At 44.9% G+C, this 23179-nt stretch overlaps 1 long non-coding RNA gene across 1 annotated transcript; it reads left to right on the top strand.

The window, feature by feature from the left end:
• The first annotated feature begins 733 nt into the window (after nucleotides 1-733).
• LOC137342634 (uncharacterized) lies at nucleotides 734-18644 on the top strand. The gene is made up of 4 exons (XR_010967306.1): nucleotides 734-2811; nucleotides 7101-7221; nucleotides 16764-16907; nucleotides 17528-18644. It is a non-coding gene; the product is annotated as an uncharacterized lncRNA (long non-coding RNA).
• The last annotated feature ends 4535 nt before the right edge of the window (nucleotides 18645-23179 follow it).

Here is a 23179-nt window from a genome sequence, read left to right as displayed (position 1 = left end):
TTATTATAAACTTAATTTTAAGTCAAATGTATGTAGTCTAGAATTTTCCTGTGAACAAATGATTGTCTGCTTTCGATCACAACAGGCTTTCTGTAGCCTTGGTCAAAAGGAAGGCCCTTCGACTAATGGCAACTGGCAATGTCGTCAAGACTTGTTTTCTTGGCAGTGAAACAAGTCAAACAGGATGTTATCGCTTTGGTGTGGAGGTAAGGGTTGTGCTAGATCCTTGTCAAAGCAATCATACACTGGTGCCTTCTTTGGCTATCAGTGTGGAAGTGAGACACCCTTCCTGGATGGGAGTTTTGCACCGTCCCAAGGCATATCATCGTGAGATGCGAAGGGAGGGTAAGGAGGTGGCATCCCCACACCACAGGGAGGATGACTGATGGGAAAGTCATACAGAGTTCCCTTGTGTTTAAAACATATGTAAGAAAAGTGCATTCCGATAACTGGTTAGAACTCTCGAGGCAGGACTAGCTGTCTAACTATCAAGATCATCGGGGTGCACACCGAGGCTTTGACGAGTGACCGAATTGTATCAGGTTGTATTTGTCTATCTAGTGTTGTATTCTTGTATGTTAACCTCTTAATAACTTTTTGTTACTTCTTAATAAAGCCATTATACTTTGGAACAAAACCACTTTGCGCCTTAATTGGGATTATTAAGTAAAAGGCATTTTTACTTACATATTGGCACATCAACGTGAGAGTGTGAGGTTTGTTTTTTTTACAAAGCATAAGTATTTGATTAGGGTTGTTGTTCATGTATTCGGGTTATTAAACAAGGTATAAGCATTGGGTTGTACTTGACAAACGGGCACAGTTGGGATCACTGTTTGGGTCAAGAGAGACCCGTGTAATCCAGTGGTGGAACCGGGGTGGGTTGTTTACCCATGGCTCAAAAAAAAAGAAGGGGAATTTAGAGTTTAGCCGTGGCAGAGAAAATCAATAGTTGCGCAAAAAGCAAAGGGCTACTAGTAAAACCAACTCTGGTAGGCAGATCAAAGAAATATATTCAGGAGAAAATAGAAACTTGTGCTTTAATAGTTTAAAACTGTCAGACTTGGAGTGAAGTTGAGTGTAAAATTAAAGAGTTATCTAAAGAGAAAAAGATTGAAGCTGATAGCTGGAAGGCAGGATTCACGCTGTTTCAGCTTCAGGAGGTAGAAAGACTAAAAGACAAACTGCAGGCAGATGAGAATGAAAATAAAATACTGAAAGATCAGGCACAGGAGACAAAGGACTAGTGTAGCAAGATTGACAATGACAATAGAAAATTGACTGATATGCTGCAAGGATCTGTGGCATATTTACAAACACCAGTAACTAGCAAGACACAAGAGGCCACTCAAAGACAGGCAGAGACGGAGGAACTTAGATACATGTTAGAAAAATCAAAGGCTAAAACAAACAAATTGACTGCAGCCACTAAAATCACGGCTGACATTATGAGGAAAGATAAAGAGACAGCCCGAAATGGACCTGGCCACGATGAATGTAATAAAGAGATAGAAAGGCTCAAACAACAAATGAAATCTCACAGAGGGATGGTACATGTCGTCAGTCAGTTTGGTGTGACACAGGGAGATGATAGTGAGAATGAAGGTATAGACTGGGGTGACCTCGCAGAAAAGGCAGAGCATTACTGGGAATGAGAGGATGAACGAGATCATTATCAGGATCGATGTCCGAGGGACTCGTTACCTAGAATGGTCCCCATGCATACGATCAAACGGGAGACTGGGAGAGTTAGAGCTCTGGTGGTAGGACCACCAGGAAGTGAAATTGCCGGTACAAATGCAAATGCTAATGTAAATGTAAATGGTGAAGGGAATGTGACACAGACTATAGAGGTCCCCTATACAAATATGCAAGTGCAGGAACTAGTAAAAGCTATTCGTGAAATAAAGGTCAGGGAAGATCCAGGAATTTCAATAACAGCAATAGATCAAACTGCGCAATTGAATGACTGCGACGACAGAGAGAAGGTGCGAATGATACATTCGATATTCAAATGAAAGTCTGGGTGCATTGGGGGTGGGGGGGGGGGCAGCAAAAATTGGTAAAATCCGGAGCGGGTAAGGAACCCGGCTCCAACCCACCGACTTCCGTGTCTCACACAGTCGCACCTGTGTGCATGCAGGGTTCTGGAATCCGGAAGTCCCACCGGCTTTAATTGAAGCCGGCGGGACAATATTTAAAGAAGCAAATGTACCTCATTGAGGTACTTAAGCTACTTTATTTGTTACATAGTAAGTAATTGCAATGATTTTCAACTTACCATGGCTTTCCCACGGCTTCCGATTCACGCCTGACCAGACGTGAAGGGCTGGATCAGGCAAAAATAAACTAAATAAATTAAATAAAATAACATTTCACAAAGTTAAAAAAATAAATAAACCTACCTTTCAAACGATGTCACCTGCCCCTCCCTGCTGTGTTGTCCGATGTCTCACCCCCCGATGTCTCTTCTCCGATGTCTCTTCTCCGATGTCTCACCCCCCGATATCTCCCAATGTCTCCCCCGCCGAAGATGTCCGATGTCCCCACCCATCTTTGTCCCCCCCCGATCTTTGTCCCCCTCGATCTTTGTCCCCCCTCCCCGATCTTTGTCCCCCACTCCGATCTTTGTGCACCCCTCCCCCACTCTCTGTTCTAGAGCCCAATGACGTTTCTCTCTCTCTCTCTCTTTCTCCCCCTCCACCCACCTCAGCGTTGCAGCTCCTGTCGGCAGCCAGCCTGATTGACTGGGCGCCAAACCCGGAAACAAGATTAATGAGTGTCAATTATCTCGCAATTGCATGGGGAAAGGTAAGGTTTTTTTATTCGGGTTTACCGCGCGCCCATTAATCCTCCCGGCTGCCATCCGCCACCTTCTAAAATTGAGCCCTACATGCCTGTAGCCCCGAGGTAGTCAAGTGCCTGCCAGCCGTAATATGAGAAGGCAAGCGGAATTGGGCAGATACTACAGCTGCAGTGTGGAAAATAATGGGGATAGAAATATAGAAACATAGAAAATTTGCGGCACAGAAGGAGGCCATTCAGCCCATCGTGTCAGTGCCGGTCAAAAAAGAGCTATCCAGCCTAATCCCACTTTCCAGCACTTGGTCCATAGCCTTGTAGGTTACGGCACTTCAAGTGCACATCCAGGTACTTTTTTAATGAATTGAGGTTTTCTGCCTCTACCACCCTTTCAGGTTCCAGACCCCTACTATACTTTGGGTGAAAACATTTTTCCTCAGCTCCCCTCTAATCCTTCTACCAATTACTTTAAATCTATGCCCCCTGGATATTGACCTCTCTGCTAAGGGAAATAGGTCCTTCCTATCCACTCTATCTAGGCCCCTCATAATTTTATATACCTCAATTAAATCTCCCCTCAGTCTCCTCTGTTCCAAACAAAACAACCCCAGCCTATCCAATCTTTCCTCATAGCTAAAATAATTTATAGGAGACAATGGAGGTCAGGCTGCTATGCAAACCTTGATGGGTTGTAAGCAAGAGAGAGAAAAGCCCCCCCCAGGCGTTTGCCGTGTGGCTGTGGAATCATTATAAGCATGTGTTCGCAATTAGAGTATAAAAGCAGGGAAGTCATGCTACAACTGTACAGGGTGCTGGTGTGACCACACCTGGAGTACTGCGTACAGTTCTGGTGCCCTTATACTTGCATTGGAGGCAGTTCAGAGAAGGTTCACTAGGTTGATTCTGGGTATGGAAGGGTTGTCTTATGAGGAAAGATTGAACAGGTTGGGTCTATACTCATCGGAGTTTAGAAGAATGAGAGGAGATCTTATTGAAACATACAAGATTCTGAGGGGACTCGATAGGGTAGATGCTGAGAGGATGTTACCCCTCATGGGGGAATCTAAAACTAGGGGGTATAGTCTCAGAATAAGGGGTCGCCCGTTTAAGACGGAAATTAGGAGGAATTTCTTCTCCCAGAGGGTCGTGAATCTTTGGAATTCTTTACCCCAAAAAGCTGTGGAGGCTGAGTCATTGAATACATTCAAGGCTGAGTTAGACAAATTTTTGATCAGCACGGCAATCAAAGGATATGGGGAAAGGGCGGGAAAGTGGAGTTGAGGTAAAAATCAGATCAGCCATGATCTCATTAAATGGCGGAACAGGCTCAAGGGGCCAAATGGCCTACTCCTGCTCCTATCTCTTATGGTCTTATGGTCTTACGGACCCGATACACCAGTATAGAGCACCTTGGACGGGCCAGAACTGTGAAGGTGGCTAGGCACGCTCATAGGCGGTGGTAACGAGTTGTACTGGACAATTAGGAACATGTACAGCCCTATTAGTGACTCGCACACAGAGATTTGGGTTCTAGCCTGGATGGATAGGAAATATGAACAAAGTAAGGAAAGGAAAGGGAAAGTCAATACAGTACAGGGAAGAGCTGACCGCAGACCACCATGGAAAAATGAGGGTAGCAATAGAAGGCAAGGAAGGGAAACAGAATGTTGAAATTGTGACGGAAAAGGGCATTTGTCCCACTTCTGTCCCAGTAAGGCAGCAAGGGGACAAAAAGGGGTGATGGCTAAGGAAATACCTGACAAGTCCCATAATGAGTGCATTACAATCGGAATGTTACGATAGGAATTGCAAAAGCTGCAGTTTAAAGACAGTGCAGCAGGGGTTAAACCAGTTTCAACAGCTCCACTAGCCCCACAGCAGGAGGGAAATCTTCTCTCCTGTTGTCGGGATAGGCCTCGAGGAAAATAGAGGGATCCCTTGAACAACCGCAAAATGACACGTACGGAAGACCTAATGTGAAAGTTCTGGTTAGAGGTCGCCAGAAAAGATTTTTGGTTGACACAGGAGCGTCCCGTACCTGCATATGGGGATCCCGTCCGAAAGGGAGTAAAATCACGGGAACTATTGATTTAGGTGGGTTTGCCAGTGGGGTAAATACCGGTATTTTGACAGAAACACCCCTGAAGGTAGGCAATAATGAAAGTCAGATTCACGCAGCATGGATACGGGGTAAGCCGGAAGATACGGATGGGATATTGGGAATAGACTGGCTGGAACAATACAGTATAGCAGTAGACTTGGCTAACCAGTGCTTGTGGAGGATCGGAGCACTTGGTTCGGGATGTGTGAGAATAGAGGGGGAAGGATGTGTTCATTTAGTCGGAATTCACATGGGATATAATTTAGAGACCTTATTAACCCATGAGGATCCGATAGTACAAGAGATTCTTGTACAGACGAAATATCGGGCTGCTCACAAGAACGACTGTGGAAAGATAGAACAGGAAGTGACAGTACAGGGACTTGACCCTTTGCGTCCTACCTGACAACATCAATTCCTAAAAGAGAAGAGGGACCAGCAGCCGAGATTATACAGTCCCTAGTACAACAAGGGGTTTTACGAGAGACAGCCAGTTCTAACAACTCCCCAAGATGGCCAGTTAAAGAACCAGATGTCAGACCTTTTATAACGATGTAAGATTTGAAATCTTCCCTGTTCTGTTTAATTTTTCAAAGGTTGCTTTGCTATCAGATTTGTGTAATGAAACTTATGAGAGACTCTACCAACAGATGTTGTCCGAGAAACTTAGGCAGTTTATGGAAAGAAATTCAGGTCAAGATATAGACGCAGTCCCAAAGCATAAAACCACAACATCCATTAGAGAGAGAGGGAAATGGGAACGATTGTGGAAAGAATGTTTGGGGATAGGGGCTACTGCAGGAACAGCCACTTGGAACAGAATAGATATAGAAAGCATGTGGGAACATGATGAAGCCATGTGAAAGCAATTAAAAGGTATTCTGAAAGGAGAGAATTGGGTAGTGACAGAGTCATTGGATGAACAGCAACAAGTTTTTGTGTCTGTGAAGGAGATGGTTGACAGTTTTGGCAGACTCAGGAGGAAATTAATGAAATGATAAACTACACAGTGACATCCAAGTCTCAGATCTCTAAGGGGATCACGTGCAGTATGTATGGTGTGTTAATGCTATCTCAGGTGCAAAAGGGATTGGAGGATGTGGAGAACAGTCGTATTCCTTCTTTTATAATGGACGAACAGATAGAAAAATGGACTGATAAAAGAGGAAAACACTGTAACATTAGGCGACTGGGTTCTGTATATGCAGTGAAACATGCCTGTGAAGAGTGGAGGAAAGGACAAGTTTTCGCTGTGACTATTGCCATCCCACACCTGTCACTGGATCAGAAGCCCTTAGAGGTTTTCAAAGTGGAGTCTATAGGTGTCCTCGAAGGTGAAATACATAAGGAATTGGTTAATTATCCGAAGGTATTGGTGAAAAGTGGGGAAGCCTGGGTCGTACCCGATTTATCTTGCTGTATTCGGATCAGAGGCACATGGATGTGACGGTGCGATGTTACTCAGAACAGGTTTCACCCGAGATGAGGACTCCCCCAATTGTACTGTTAGTATTCAAAAATGGAAATCAGGACGTGCAAGGCACGGATACATGGGAAGAGGTCGTTACTGTGTGACCGACATGGGAAGCAAGAGTGCCCTGTATTAACGCCATCGTTTTGCTTCACTCCTGAGTTACCTATGAGAATTGCAAGTTCAGTTCTGGTCCCAGTGAATGTTCATAATGTTACAGAAATTCAGTTTAAATCGGTTTAAAAGAGGAAGCCCAGAAGGCGATTGTACGGTTTGGATATCCGAGTCTTAAAACCATACTTGACCGGACGGTCACATCAGAGCATCACCTGATTGATCGACAACAACGAAATGCAGCCACAGAAAGTGATATAGGACAGCTAGGGGAACCTAAGTGGTTGGAAATAATATACAATGTAGGACAACATCCTTCGGCTAGAATTCTCTCACAGGTTTTAATCCTTGTTCAGCTTGTTTTAGTTGTAGTTGCTATTATAATGCTTCGTGTAGTGATCCTAATGTATAAAAAGCTGGACAAGCAGGTAGGGGTAATGGCCCACCAATCTGTGAACTAAAAGTGGACAAAGGTACAAGCCTAAAGGGATTTTTCTCCCCTAGGCTCAAAGGAGGGAATGTAAGAAAAGCTTTAAACTTGGCTTTAAATCAAATGTATGTAGTCTATCACTTTGCTGTGAACAAAGGATTGTCTGCTCTCAATCACAACAGGCTTTCTGTAGCCTTGACCAAATGGAAGGCCCTTCGACTAATGGAAACTGGCAATGTCGTCAAGACTTCTTTTCTCGGGAGTAAAACAAGTCAAACAGGACGTTATCGTCTTAGTGTGGAGGTAAGGGATGTGCTAGACCCTTCTCAAAGCAATCATACACTGGTGCCTTCTTTGGTTATCAGTGTGAAAGTGAGACATCTTTCCTGGATGGGCATTTTGCACCGTCCCAAGGCATGCGCATATGATTGTGAGATGCGAAGGGAGGGTAAGGAGGTGGCAGCCCCACACCACAGGGAGGATGATTGATGGGAAACTCATACAGAGCTCTTTGTGTTCAAAACATATGTAAGAAAAGTGCATTCCGATAACTGGTTAGAACTCTCGAGGCAGGACTGTCTGTCTAATTATCAAGATCATCGGGGTGCACACAGAGGCTTTGACGAGTGACCGCATTGTATCAGGTTGTATTTGTCTATCTAGTGTTGTATTCTTGTATGTTAACCTCTTAATAACTTGTTGTTACTTCTTAATAAAGCCATTATACTTTGGAACAAAACCACTTTGCGCCTTAATTGGGATTATTAAGCAAAAGACATTTTTACTTACATATTGGCTTTTACTTACATTAAAGCTTTAGAAAATACTGGTTAGCCCTCAGCTTGATGATCTTCCCTCCATCATAAGGTCAGAAATGGGGATGCTCGCTGATGATTGCACAGTGTTCAGTTCCATTTGCAACCCCTCAGATAATGAAGCAGTCTGCGCCTGCATGCAGCAAGACCTGGACAACATCCAGGCTTGGGCTCATAAGTGCCAAGTAACATCCGGGCCAGACAAGTGTCAGGCAATGGCCATCTCCAACAAGAGAGAGTCTAACTACCTCTCCTTGACATTCAACAGCATTACCATCACCGAATCCCCCACCATCAACATCCTGGGGGTCCAGAAACTTAACTGGACCAGCCACATAAATGCTGTGGCTAAAGAGCAGTCATGATGTGGAGATGCCGGTGATGGACTGGGGTTGACAATTGTAAACAATTTTACAACACCAAGTTATAGTCCAGCAATTTTATTTTAAATTCACAAGCTTTCGGAGATTTTCTCCTTCCTCAGGTAAATGTTTCAAGATCTCCTTGAAGCCTACGCATTTATACATAATTGAATAATACATGGTGTTTACAGACTGCCCCTGCAACTGCCCGTTGCCAAGGCAATCACCGTGTTCAGACAGAGAGGTGTCAGCTGCAGAACCCCCGAATACACATTCAACAAAAAAACAAACAGGGAAAAAAAACAGAGAAAAAAAAACACAGAGAGAGGCAGAAACATCCGGAAGGCAGAGAGAGCCAGCAAATGACCCATTATATTAAAAACAGATAACATTTGTTCGCTGGTGGGGTAACGTGTAGCGTGACATGAACCCAAGATCCCGGTTGAGGCCGTCCTCATGGGTGCGGAACTTGGCTATCAATTTCTGCTCGACGATTTTGCGTTGTCGTGTGTCTCGAAGGCCGCCTTGGAGTACGCTTACCCGAAGGTCGGTGGATGAATGTCCATGACTGCTGAAGTGTTCCCCGACTGGGAGGGAACCCTCCTGTTTGGCGATTGTTGCGCGGTGTCCGTTCATCCGTTGTCGCAGCGTCTGCATGGTCTCGCCAATGTACCATGCTCTGGGGCATCCTTTCCTGCAACGTATGAGGTAGACAACGTTGGCCGAGTCACAGGAGTATGAACCATGCACCTGGTGGGTGGTGTCATCTCGTGTGATGGTGGTATCTGTGTCGATGATCTGGCATGTCTTGCAGAGGTTACCGTGGCAGGGTTGTGTGGCGTCGTGGACGCTGTTCTCTTGAAAGCTGGGTAGTTTGCTGCGAACGATGGTCTGTTTGAGGTTGGGTGGCTGTTTAAAGGCGAGTAGTGGAGGTGTGGGGATGGCCATAGCGAGGTGTTTGTCCTCATTGATGACATGTTGAAGGCTGCGGAGAACATGGCGTAGTTTCTCCGCTCCGGGGAAGTACTGGACGACAAAGGGTACTCTGTTGGTTGCGTCCCGTGTTAGTCTCCTGAGGAGGTCTATGCGATTTTTTGCTGTGGCCCGTCGGAACTGTCGATCGATGAGTCGAGCGTCATATCCCGTTCTTACTAGGGCGTCTTTCAGCGTCTGTAGGTGTCCATCGCGTTCCTCCTCGTCTGAGCAGACCCTGTGTATTCGCAGGGCCTGTCCATAGGGGATGGCCTCTTTGACGTGGTTAGGGTGGAAGCTGGAAAAGTGGAGCATCGTGAGGTTGTCTGTGGGCTTGCGGTAGAGTGAGGTGCTGAGGTGCCCGTCTTTGATGGAGATTCGTGTGTCCAAGAAAGAAACTGATTCTGAGGAGTAGTCCATGGTGAGCTTGATGGTGGGATGGAACTTGTTGATGTTATCGTGTAGTCTCTTTAGTGATTCCTTGCCGTGGGTCCATAGAAAGAAAATGTCGTCGATGTATCTGGTGTATAGTGTTGGTTGGAGGTCTTGTGCAGTGAAGAAGTCCTGCTCGAACTTGTGCATGAAAATGTTGGCGTATTGGGGTGCGAATTTGGTCCCCATGGCTGTTCCGTGTGTTTGGGTAAAGAACTGGTTATCGAAGGTGAAGACATTGTGATCCAGGATGAAGCGGATGAGTTGTAGGATGGCTTCCGGAGATTGGCTGTTGTTGGGTCTGCTCAGACGAGGAGGAACGCGATGGACACCTACAGACGCTGAAAGACGCCCTAGTAAGAACGGGATATGACGCTCGACTCATCGATCGACAGTTCCGACGGGCCACAGCAAAAAATCGCATAGACCTCCTCAGGAGACTAACACGGGACGCAACCAACAGAGTACCCTTTGTCGTCCAGTACTTCCCCGGAGCGGAGAAACTACGCCATGTTCTCCGCAGCCTTCAACATGTCATCAATGAGGACAAACACCTCGCTATGGCCATCCCCACACCTCCACTACTCGCCTTTAAACAGCCACCCAACCTCAAACAGACCATCGTTCGCAGCAAACTACCCAGCTTTCAAGAGAACAGCGTCCACGACGCCACACAACCCTGCCACGGTAACCTCTGCAAGACATGCCAGATCATCGACACAGATACCACCATCACACGAGATGACACCACCCACCAGGTGCATGGTTCATACTCCTGTGACTCGGCCAACGTTGTCTACCTCATACGTTGCAGGAAAGGATGCCCCAGAGCATGGTACATTGGCGAGACCATGCAGACGCTGCGACAACGGATGAACGGACACCGCGCAACAATCGCCAAACAGGAGGGTTCCCTCCCAGTCGGGGAACACTTCAGCAGTCATGGACATTCATCCACCGACCTTCGGGTAAGCGTACTCCAAGGCGGCCTTCGAGACACACGACAACGCAAAATCGTCGAGCAGAAATTGATAGCCAAGTTCCGCACCCATGAGGACGGCCTCAACCGGGATCTTGGGTTCATGTCACGCTACACGTTACCCCACCAGCGAACAAATGTTATCTGTTTTTAATATAATGGGTCATTTGCTGGCTCTCTCTGCCTTCCGGATGTTTCTGCCTCTCTCTGTGTTTTTTTTTCTCTGTTTTTTTTCCCTGTTTGTTTTTTTGTTGAATGTGTATTCGGGGGTTCTGCAGCTGACACCTCTCTGTCTGAACACGGTGATTGCCTTGGCAACGGGCAGTTGCAGGGGCAGTCTGTAAACACCATGTATTATTCAATTATGTATAAATGCGTAGGCTTCAAGGAGATCTTGAAACATTTACCTGAGGAAGGAGAAAATCTCCGAAAGCTTGTGAATTTAAAATAAAATTGCTGGACTATAACTTGGTGTTGTAAAATTGTTTACAATTGCTAAAGAGCAGGTCAGAGGTTGGGTATTCTGCGGCGAGTGACTCACCTCCTGACTCCCCAAAGCCTTTCCACCATCCACGAGGCACAAGTCAGGAGTGTGATGGAATACTCTCCACTTGCCTGGATGAGTGCAGCTCCAACAACAATCAAGAAGCTTGACACCATCTAGGACAAAGCAACCCGCTTGATTGGCACCCCATCCACCACCCTAAACATTCACTCCCTTGACCACCAGCGCACCTTGGCTGCAATGTGTACCATCCACAGGATGCAAAGGCTTCTTCGACAGCACCTCCCAGACCCGCGACCTCTACCACCTAGAAGGACAATGGCAGCAGGTACGTGGGAACACCACCACCTGCACATTCCCCTCCAAGACACACATTGTCCTGACTTGGAAATATATCGCCGTTCCTTCAATGTCACTGGGTCAAAATCCTGGAACTCCCTTCCTAACAGCACTGTGGGAGAACCTTCACCACACGGACTGCAGCAGTTCAAGAAGGCGGCTCACCACCACCTTCTCAAGGGCAAATAGGGATGGGCAATAAATGCCGGCCTTGCCAGTGACGCCCACATCCCATGAACGAATAACAAAAAAGCTGGAGTATTGTGTTCAATTCTGGGCACCACACTTTAGGAAGGATGTCAAGGCCTTAGAGAGGATGCAGAAGAGATTTACTGGAATGGTAGCAGGGATGAGGGACGTCAGTTATGTGGAGAGACTGGAAAAGCTCTCCAGTCTCTCCAGTTGTTCTCTTTAGAGCAGTGGCTAAGGGGAGATTTGATAGAGGTGTTCAAAATCATGATCGGTTTTGATAGAATAAATAAGGAAGAACTGTTTCCTGTGGCAGACAGGTCAGTAACCAGAGGACACAGATTTAAGGTGATCAGCAAGAGCCAGAGGAGACATGAGGAAACATTTTTTTTACTCAGTGAGTTGTAATGATCTGGAATGCACTGCCTGAAAGTGTGGTGGAAGCAGATTGAATAGTAACTTTCAAAAGGGAATTGGATAAATACTTGAAGGGAAAACATTTACAGGGCTATGAGGAAAGAGCAGGGGAGTGGGACTAATTGGATAGCTCTTTCAAAGAGCCGACAAGGCACAATGGGCCGAATGGCCTCCTTCTGTGCTGTATCATACTGCGATACTATGAATTGGCAGTGCCACAAACAGTGCCTCCATCATCTGACAGAAAGGCCTTCAGATCAATCAGTGCATCCAAAGTGGATGCTATGACCACTGGCCATAAGGCCTTGGGGGGGTCAAAAAATCTCCCAAGATTGCATGGTGGGACAGCACATTGAAGCTCCTGGATACAGTTGCATTAAGGGAAGGACAACAGTGGGAGCACTACGATTGGTCTCAGTAGCCTGGACTAGGAAGGAGAAAAATCAGCCAGCATTTCACATCTTTATTATTATCCAGCCATTCTTGCTGAAAGCATGATTGGGCATACATAGGGCGAGGATAGGGTTGACCAATCTGTGATGATCTCTGAATGGTCAATTAGTCTGCTGGCACTGGGATAGATACTGACACTAGACACCACCTGGACTTAAATGAAGAATGTCTACTAGGATAAAGTTCCATATGGTTGTTGCAGCTCATGGAACCATGTCCCAGCAAGAGTCACCATCTTCCGAAGTGAGGGGAAAGGGGAGAAAACTCTAAGGAAATCAGGAAATTAACTCTTTTCTGCAATAGCCATACAGCATGTGGCACGTACAGCGATTGTGGTACTGGACTAGCAACCCCGAGATCATGGGGTGAATTTTCGCTGGGATTTTCGTGCTCATCCTCCATGACCTCAGCAGAAGTGCCGCAGAAACATTGTTTCTTCAGGGTTTCCATCGTCGTTTCACCGAAGTAATGAGTAATGAGCGGGAGAACATCCTGTGGAAATTCATCCCCCATGAGGTCAAATCCCACCATGATAAGTTGTGAAACTGAATTCAATACATCTGGTAATTTGTGAGCTAGCACCAGAAACATAAACAAGAAAGTTGCATGATTAGTGTGGTTCATTAATGCCCTTCAGTGATGGGAACCTGCCATACCTACCCTCTCTGGTCTATGTGTGGCTCTAGTCCACACTGTGTGCTTGACTCTTAATTGACAAGCAAGCCCTAGAGATGGGCATTAAATGCAGCATTACCCATATCCTGAGTACAGATAAAGGAAAACAATAAATATATACAGTTTGAACATCAGTATTCATTAAAAGTGGAATGTGTAGTTCATCATACAGGAAGCAGTAAAATATTTACAGGTTGTCATTTCTATTTAGTAAACAGAAATATGAACTGGGCACAAGTTGACTCAACTTTAGGTTCTCCTGTAGTTTGTCACACTGAATTTAATTAGTGAGGCTCAAAAGTTTACAGTAGCCATTGAAAAATTTGCACTGTTTATTCAGCCTGGGCATTTAACTTCCAAACAAAGAACAATGTTGACTAGGGTTCAGAAATGATTAAATATGTGAAGGTCATCTGAGGTTCATGTGAATGTGCTGCAACTGTTTCCTGTCAAAACTCCATGAAGAGCAGCATGTCCAATGTTTGTAATGTTTGTGAAAGTAAGAAAAACATGAGTGCACAATTCTTGGAACACAATACGACATTTCCCGATGTTTAACCAATTTGAAGTGTTTCACAATATTAATGGGAGAAGTAACATGAATTTTGACCTTGAAATTCTGTAGGAAATGTGCCAGAAGTGGAAAATCCAGGCCAATAATTTTTTTCTTTTTTTCTTTGTTTTACATATCCACCCTACCTCCTTTTCTCAGGGTCCTTCTGTAGCAAGGATTGCATAGGAACATAAAACTTCAGCGCATCGAGCCTCCCCAACATTTTGTTAATCATAGTCTATTTCTTCGATCCCAATTTTCTGAGTTCTCTCCACATCCCTTAACACCCTCACTACATTCTCATAGCACTTTGCTCACAGTTTTTTTTACCCTGGATTTCTTTTAAACAGCTTTTAAGATTATGTCCCCTTTTTCTGGATTTCCCTATGACAGGAAAGAGTCATTCCCTAAGTACTCGATCAATTCCCTTTGTTGTTTTGAACAACTCAACCAGATCACTCCTTAATTTCATCACTCTACACCAACAACAGTTTGCCTTTCTCATATGATAAACATCCCAAGGTGCTTCATATATCAAGACAGAAAAGCAGATATTGGAGGGGTAACAAAAGCTTGGTCAAAGAGGTGGGTTTTAAGGAGGGCCTCAAAGGATGAAATTGAGGTGGCTAGGTGGAGAGTTTAAGAGATGGAATTCTAGATCGTGCCGTCTTTCGGATGAGAGGTTAAACAATGTCTGTTCCCTCACGTTGATGTAAAAAATCCCATGGCAATTTTCAAAGAGTAAGGAAGTTCCCCTGGTGTCCTTTCATCCCTCATTCAACATCAGTAAAACAAAATCATCTGGTCATTTACCTCTGCTGCTTATGGGACTTTCATTTGTGTAAAATGGCTGCAGCATTTTCCTACATTACAAAAGTGACTACACGTCATTGGCTGTGCAGCATTTTGGGATGCCCTGGGGTGATGAAAGAGGCTATATAAATGCAAGTTCTTTCTTTCTTTCAAATGAGGACAGTCCCACCAAGCTGGAAAACAGAGGCAAGGTGTTAGAGGATGGTATGGTCAACCATGTCAAAGCTGCAGTGAGGTCAAGGAAAATGTGAGAGATAATGCATCACTGTTAGGCCCGATATTGGGCCTCGAGCCTCATTTACGAAGACGATTTGAATTTCGGGTCGCTGCACTGCCGGCAGTGGCTCTGATGTAGGTCTTGGAAGGGAGGGCAAATGTAAGGAATCTTACAACACCAGGTTATAGTCCAACAGTTTTATTTGAAAATCACAAGCTTTCAGAGCTTACCTCCTTCGTCAGGTAAGTAAGTGAAGGGTTCTAAAATCGCATAGCATATATTAGGCTGGGAGACGATCACAGCAATCAAAGGTGTCGTTGGTGTTCAGACAGGTTAGCCACGGAAAACATTACATCCCAGTATACTGAATACACAATGGGTCAGATTACAAAGACAGAGAGAGAAAGAGACCCGAAAGGCAGAGAGAGAGAGAGAGAGAGAGAGAATGTCCAGTTGTATTAAAAACAGATAACTTTTTTTTCCGCTGGTGGGGTTACGTGTAGCGTGACATGAACCCAAGATCCCGGTTGAGGCCGTCCTCATGGGTGCGGAACTTGGCTATCAATTTCTGCTCGACGATTTTGCGTTGTCGTGTGTCTCAAAGGCCGCCTTGGAGAACGTTTACCCGAAGATCGGTGGCTGAATGTCCTTGACTGCTGAAGTGTTCCCCGACTGGGAGGGAACCCTCCTGTCTGGCGATTGTTGCGCGGTGTCCGTTCATCCGTTGTCGCAGTGTCTGCATGGTCTCGCCAATGTACCATCCTTTCCTGCAACATATGAGGTAGACAACGTTGGCCGAGTCACAGGAGTATGAACCATGTACCTGGTGGGTGGTGTCCTCTCGTGTGATGGTGGTATCTTTGTCGATGATCTGGCATATCTTGCAGAGATTGCCGTGGCAGGGTTGTGTGGTGTCGTGGACGCTGTTCTCCTGAAAGCTGGGTAATTTGCTGCAAACGATGGTCTGTTTGAGGTTGGGTGGCTGTTTGAAGGCGAGTAGTGGAGGCATGGGGATGGCCTTAGCGAGGTGTTCGTCGTCATCGATGACATGTTGAAGGCTGCGGAGAACATGGCATAGTTTCTCCGCTCCGGGGAAGTACTGGATGACGAAGGGTACTCTGTTGGTTGCGTCCCGTGTTTGTCTTCTGAGGAGGTCTATGCGATTCTTCGCTGTGGCCCGTCGGAACTGTCGATCGACGAGTCAAGCGTCATATCCCGTTCTTACGAGGGCGTCTTTCAGCGTCTGTAGGTGTCCATCGCGTTCCTCCTCGTCTGAGCAGATTTGATTGCTGTGATCGTCTCCCAGCCTAATATATGCTATGCGATTTTAGAACCCTTCAGTTACTCACCTGACGAAGGAGGTAAGCTCCGAAAGCTTGTGATTTTCAAATAAAACTGTTGGACTATAACCTTGTGTTGTTAGATTCCTTACATTTGTCCACCCCGATCCATCACCGGCATCTCCACATCTTGGAAGGGAGGGGGAAGTGATTGAGAGGAATGGGCTGACCGGGAGAGGGGGGGAAGCAGCAATCGTACAAGGGGAACCCCAAGCAGCCTTTAGGCCTCCTATTTGCATACGCAAATAGTCTAAAGCCTGTTTCCGGCACGGGCCCTGGATGTCTCTTTTGATGCCTATACCAATAGGTCGGGCGACACACTTCTGTTCAGAATGCATACGTGCATGCCACCCGCCATATTGGATGCTTTTGCGCCCATTTTACGCCTGTAAAACTGGGGCAGCGTCACCAAATTCCTAGGCCCTTCTTACCATTCCAAACCAATCCAGGTGCAATTCTGTGAAATGGAACTGGTTGTGTTGGGTTTCCTCCATCTAAAGTTGAAAATGAAGGTATTTGTGGGAGATGCATGTTTATGTGCCAGTGCAGGAATAATATCACTGTCAAGAGATAATAGGCAATTCAAAATTTGATGCTGTTATAAGATATTAGGATTACAGTGAAGCTGATTTCTTATTGAATTCTCCTTTCTTCTGTTCTGCAGGTATTGCATTGGCACTTGTGTTTGAGGAAATGTTGAAACTTACTAAAAATGTAAAAAATATGAAATGTTTAAAAATATTAATGCAGACTTGTTCTTTTATTGGTTCTACGCTACAAAAAGGAAGATAATCATGCAATAATATTTGAATCAGCAGCACTCCATCTGGTGCATTATTGAGTTATACCTTGGAATGGTCGGACCTAGGTTCTCTCCTGCAATTCTCTATGAGGGAATCACGCTGTGGCATATTGAATACTAACTAAGGTAAACCCAGAATATTACTTAAATTAAGCCAGGATCAGAGGACATAATTTTTAAATAGTGAAAAGTAAATTTAAAAGAAATTCAAAGTGAAATTTTATTTAAATGTCAGTGACACCCATTCTATTGACTCTGACGGTAATATCTGGATTGAAGACTTTTTTCTATCATTGTCAGTAACCAGCAGAATTGTCAGCATGCCTCTCCAAATGCCAGGATTTCAGTTGTGCACATCACAACCCCTGTTTGAAGATGTTGGGTGGGCCTTCCAGAAGGAGCCAGACTGCCCCACTAACAACTATTACCCTGTTCTCATTTATCATCCAAAACATGAGAAGGTTGCCCACAGTAATCATCAGTTGCAGACTACAGGTGGAGGTTCACCCAGCATTCAAACCTTGACGTCAGAAGTGGAGGAAACATTGCAGATCCTGGAGACGCAGACAGCAGACACTAGGAGAATGTGAACTCATTGGGCCTGTGGCAGCTGCATGTGTCAGACCCTTCAGGAGCTTGCTCTAATAATGGCTTGTAGACCAGAGCACCCATGCAAGAAACCTGATTAACGTCACACAAATTCAGCTGATGAGACTAACATCTTTTCCTTTGTTTCCCCCCACAAGATGAGTACAGTAACATGTCACAGAGAAGGAGGAGGAAGAGGACGAAGCAGCAGAAAGTGAGCAGCACCCTTCCATCTCTGCCCTATCAACCCCCTCATCACTCATGCTATCACTCATCATTTCTTTCTCGCTTACCAGCCCAAAGAAATCCACTTGGGGGTTCTAGATACAGTAGTTGCAATGAAGGTTTGTCACTGAGTGAGTCACAGAACACAGCACTGCCAGAGGAGTCACAGATGTCAGTGGAGCCTGACAGAGGCCAGTGGAGGTACCTCAGAAGTTAGCCCCTGGCCCCAGAGCCTCAGGACTCAGATATCAGGGGTCATGCTATAAAAAGAAGAATGTAAGACAAGCATTGCACATATGTGGAGGCTCTGAGGATCATCTCGGAAGCCCGAGAGAGGTGACACGGTCATTGGTGGAGTATAATACCATTGTTTCTGCCAACATCCGAGATGATTTCAAAATGATGCAGCGCTGCCTGGAGGTTGTGACAGTTCTAAAAATCTCTGCCTATGTCCCCGTGACCAAGATGCATCGAGACTTGCTAGTGACTCCCATATGGAGGCTATGGCCACTGGCCTTCAGGCCTTGAGGAACCATATTGAGAGAAAATGGAAACCGACTTCAGAGAGCTTTGGAGCGTCATCTTTCAGGGTTTGCACAATCTAAATGCAACCAGCAAATCTGCCCTCCTGCTGATTAATGTATAGGCAAATGCAGGGCTGTACATGGAGTCCATCCTCATGATACTGTCTTCACTCCTGATGGCAGATAATGTGAATTTTCCAGTCAGCACCCCCCGGCCCCCCACCCCCACACTCAGATGCCTGCATATGTAAGTGGCACAATGCAGGAATAGGCTGCCCATACAGCTGGTTTGGTGATACAGCCGGCTGAAGAGTCCTCCCAGGACTCAGAAGCCCTAAGATGAGGGTCATGTTAGTCTCAAGAGTCTCATGAAACTACAGCAGAGCCAAAAAGCTCTGACATCCCTGGGTCTCAAGTTGCGCCTAAGAACAGCACAGAAAGGCACAGTGAGAAAAGGAATTATTTCTATAAAATATTAATGTGCACAGTTAAAGCACTTTGTGATATAAAGTCCAGTGTTAAGAAATATGTCTCTTCTTTATTTAAGTTTTGTGTTTGAGAGGATGATTGGAGGTCTGGGATGTTTGAAGATCTGGGATATTTGAAGGTCTGGGATATTTGGAAATCTGGGATATTTGGAGATCTGGGATGTTTGGAGATCTGGGATGTTTGGAAATCTGGGATGTTTGGAGATCTGGGATATTTGGAGATCTGGGATGTTTGGAGATCTGGGATATTTGGAGGTCTGGGATATTTGGAGATCTGGGATATTTGGAGATCTGGGATATTTGGAAGTCTGGGATATTTGGAGGTCTGGGATATTTGGAGGTCTGGGCCTCAAGTTTCTGTGGCGATTCCCTCAATTTTCTCCCATAACTGTGGTGGGAGATCAATGGAACCTTTGGAGAAATGGCATCTTTACACTGTTCTCCAGAAGTTACGCCAAGCTCCTGTCAGAAGTTACGGTGGGAGATCAGGACAAACCCAGCACAAATTCATGCTCCTGGATGCAACAAGACACAGGCACCAAAATTCCGAGTGCCACAATCTACCACCAAAAGTGCAGCGGGGCAGGGCTTAAGGGCACCTATCATCACAGAAACTGTTTAATTCCCCTTCTTCCCATGCTCTATTTCCCACTTGATCATTTCAACCCCTAGCTTGGATTCCAGGTAATCCATGAGCAAAAGATCAGACATGTGTAATATGCATGTGAAGATTGTAAAATGCCCTTCACTTAACAACTGGAAAATATTGCAGGTAAATTATCAAGATTCAATAGAAAAGTAATATGTGTTTAATTGTATTGCCTCTATTGCAAACAACAACAATTTGTATCTATATAGCACCTTTAACATAGTAAAACATCCCAAGATGCTTCACAGGAGCGATTATCAAACAAAATTTGATGCCGAGCCATATAAGGAGGTATTAGGGCAGGAGACCAAAAGCTTGGTCAAAGAGGTAGGTTTTAAGGAGCGTCTTAAAGGAGATGTAGAGAGGCGGAGAGGTTTAGGGAGGGAATTCCAGAGCTTAGGGCCTAGGCAGCTGAAGGCACGGCCGCCAATGGTGGAGCGATGGAAATCGGAGAGGCACAAAAGGCCAGAAATGGAGGAGTGCAGAGATCTCAGAGGGTTGTAGGACCAAAGGAGGTTACAGAGTTAGGGAGGGGTGAGGCCATGGAGGGATTTGAACACAAGGATGAGAATTTTAAATTCGGGCATTGCCGGACTGGGAGTGAATGTAGGTCAGCGAGCACAGAAGTGATGGGTGAACAGGACCTCAGGTACTTGTTGAAAATGAATCTGTACAAAATAATTAAATACAAGTTGTGCCATACCATTGTAATTCTGCGCAGGAATATGTGCAAAAGATAAGTTTCTGTAATTTCTAATTTCATATCCAGGTAAGAAAATGGAGCAACGTGTGGATTTAAAAGGAGTATTTCTGTCCTATAAAGTTGCTTTTTAATTGAATTGTGAGTTCTAAATATTGATATTTGTTGACAGATATGGACTGAATATTGCAAACCATTCTTATTACACAATTATAGTGCGCAGTCTCCTCATTTCTGCGCAAAATAGTACAAGTAATAACCAAGAAATGACTGTAGAGCCACCTGGTGTTCACTTCCAAAATGAACACATGAAGAACAGTTGGGACTCAACTACTATACATTAAAGGATGAGCACCATCTAGTGGTCCTTTAATGCAAGTAATGACTTAATAAATAAAGAAATCTAATTGTAACCATCTGAATGCTGAAGTCACTTGCAACACCGGGTACCATTTTAACTCTTAAAACAAGTCCCTTTATAACTCCCAACGGTGGTACTCACCAGCTATAGTTTATGGGTCTATTACACTTTCACTGTCACTATGCAACATGGCTAATGGTTACTTGTACCTTATGTTACAAATATAAATTTACTTCAGCTAGAAATTGGAGGGGCCTGGAGTTTAACCCAGTCTATGATTTCCTGTATGTTACACTGTTGCTCTCTGACAAGTGTACAGTAGTGCCCTTTCGTGTTACCATGCAACATAACATGTACTCACAAACTTGTATGGGTCTTTATTGTGAACAGTGTGTAAAGTTTAAACATTGGAATCTAATTTTTAAAATGCAAATTTGTGTTGCACCATGATACTTGTGGGCGTGAATGCACAACTGCACCACTCGTACTTGAATTCGTAAATTGGACATTGGTGTCATAATCCATCATTTTCACACAATAGCATTTACCGTTTGAGAAGGAGGGAATTACATTAAAAACAAAAAGTTGAAATGTCAAACTCTTGCAAAGCAATCCCTCACCAAACACCGAGACACCAGGAAATACTCCGTCTAGAAACCTCGGAGGTAATGTTAACTTTGGGCTACAGTGTAAAAAGGGTGATATCGGATCAGCCACACCGCTCCTGATTGTCTGGAAATTATCCCCCTCCTGTCTAGTCCAGAACTGATAATGATAAGTAAATCTAGGCTGGAATCCGAGGCCCCGAATTTCCACAGGGCCAGAGGAGCACTCCCAGCGTAAGTCAGCCAGAAGTTCAGCACAGCCCCCGAGAAATCAGACGGCAGCCTGATACACTGGCTCCCAGCCCTGGATGCAAACTTCCCAGTTTGTGACCATAGCAGCAGGTATTATAATGAAATGTCCTTGCCCTGATCCAGCAGAGTGGAGCCGAGTAATTAGCACACAACAATAACTGCTCATTCATCATTAATAACAATCTAATCTTCATGGTGGTAGTGGAGTTGTGTTTGCTGCAGAAGTCCGAAATATGTATTACATGTGGCTATAAAGACAACCTTGTCTTGGACTGCTCCATGGCTTTCAAGGTAGGGGGGAAGGGAGATGACAAGGCATTTAGTTTTTCCACTAGGAAACTGGCCAGTTCGATGTGCATTGTGTTTCTGCCGTTGTTTAATTATATTTGAATGCACTGGCACCTCTTTCTCCCTGTGTTAGGCGTAGGAATCAATTGCAATTGCTTATGATGAAGGAAGGGATTAGTAGTCTGGGATGAAAAATAAACTGTTCACACTTAAGGATAACGGCTCCAATTTTATATGCCATTTCCGCTGCATCATTAGTGCTGGAAAAGTACTCTCACATTTCGACCTGCAAGTTAGGGCAAAACGTGTTTACGCCAGGTTTTCACCCTGTAATAGCTGAGCTGCTATTTCCAAACGGGTATGGGGCTTTCCTGCAATTGCGCGACCCGATGATGCTTGGTGCTTATTATAATAAATGTAATGAGGAAGATCAGAATAGGAGCAGCAAAAACTCCTCACTTGCACCAGGAGTAACTTCGAATGAAATAAAGGAGGTGCGCCTGTGGCCAGCATCAACTGATGCTGGTGGAAGTGCTTTACTTTGGAGCCTGCAACCTGGAGAAGATATAGATTGTAATTGCTTAATATACAAGAGAAACTTTGGACTTTTTTTTCCTGTTGTAACTGGAGCTAACTCACCTTGCCTCTGGGAGTCTGCGAGACGACTGGGATATTTTGCCCTGACCATAATAAGAGATTCTAAGTTAAAGTCATGGGATTCCCAATGGACATCTCCCTGTTCTCTATTTTAATGGAGGAGCAGGAAGAGGAGCAGTACAGGATGGGGGAAAGGTAGGTGAGGTAGCATTTAAGGAGGATGCGCCCTATAAGATATTACCTGCCATCCAAAGAATTTATAAGCCATACAGATCTTATGAAGATCTCAGAGAGGAGCTGTGCGTGTGAAGACTGGCCATCACCTGAGAGGCTGTAGGAGACTTTGCCAGTCTCTGTATGAAGATCTGTTGCTAAGATCATCTGCCTAGACAGCTCTGCCTGTGGCTATGAAGGTTACCACCACACTCAACTTTTATGCCACAGGCTTATTTTAAGCAGCCACAAGGAACCTATGTAATATCAACTAGGGTGCCATCCGAGCATGCATTCATTAGGTAGCTGACACACTTTTCAAGAGAGCTGGAGAATTCATCCAGTTTAGTATGACAGCAAGACAGTTAATGCTGTACAGTTTTATTGCATTGCTGGCTTCCCTAGGGTGCAATAGATGGCAGACACGTATCATTGCGAGCTCCTACAGTTAATCCTCTCAACTTTCTTAATAAAAAGGAGAACGACTCACTAAATGTTCATATTTCATGTGACCAAAAGCAAAGAAGCCTCCCATCAATGCCAGATTAGCTGGAAGTTGCTCTGATGCATTCATTCTCAGGAATTCTGCCTTCCCTGAGTTCTTCAACAAAAGTAGCCAAGTGAACAAATGGCTTATGGGTAACAAGACATACACCTTGCTGCCATGGATAAGAACAACAGCTGAGGATTATTATTATTAAGGCCCACCAGAGTTGTCACTGAGAACCATAGGTGTCCTAAAGGGATGTTCTCATTGCCTTCTTAGATCAATAGGTCCTCTGCAATATGCCCTTGAGAATGTATACTGTACAGTTGTAGTTTGCTGTTTCGTGCACAACTTGGCCACCCAAAAAGGCTTGGATATGAAGATTTCTGGGGAGGTGGCCACAGCTGCTTGTAAATTCTGC

This window comes from Heptranchias perlo, chromosome 2 (assembly GCF_035084215.1).
Source record: "Heptranchias perlo isolate sHepPer1 chromosome 2, sHepPer1.hap1, whole genome shotgun sequence".
NCBI classification, from domain to species: Eukaryota; Metazoa; Chordata; class Chondrichthyes; order Hexanchiformes; family Hexanchidae; genus Heptranchias; species Heptranchias perlo.
The sequence above is the reverse complement of the archived record's forward strand: the minus strand, read 5'-3'. Positions and strand labels throughout refer to the sequence as shown.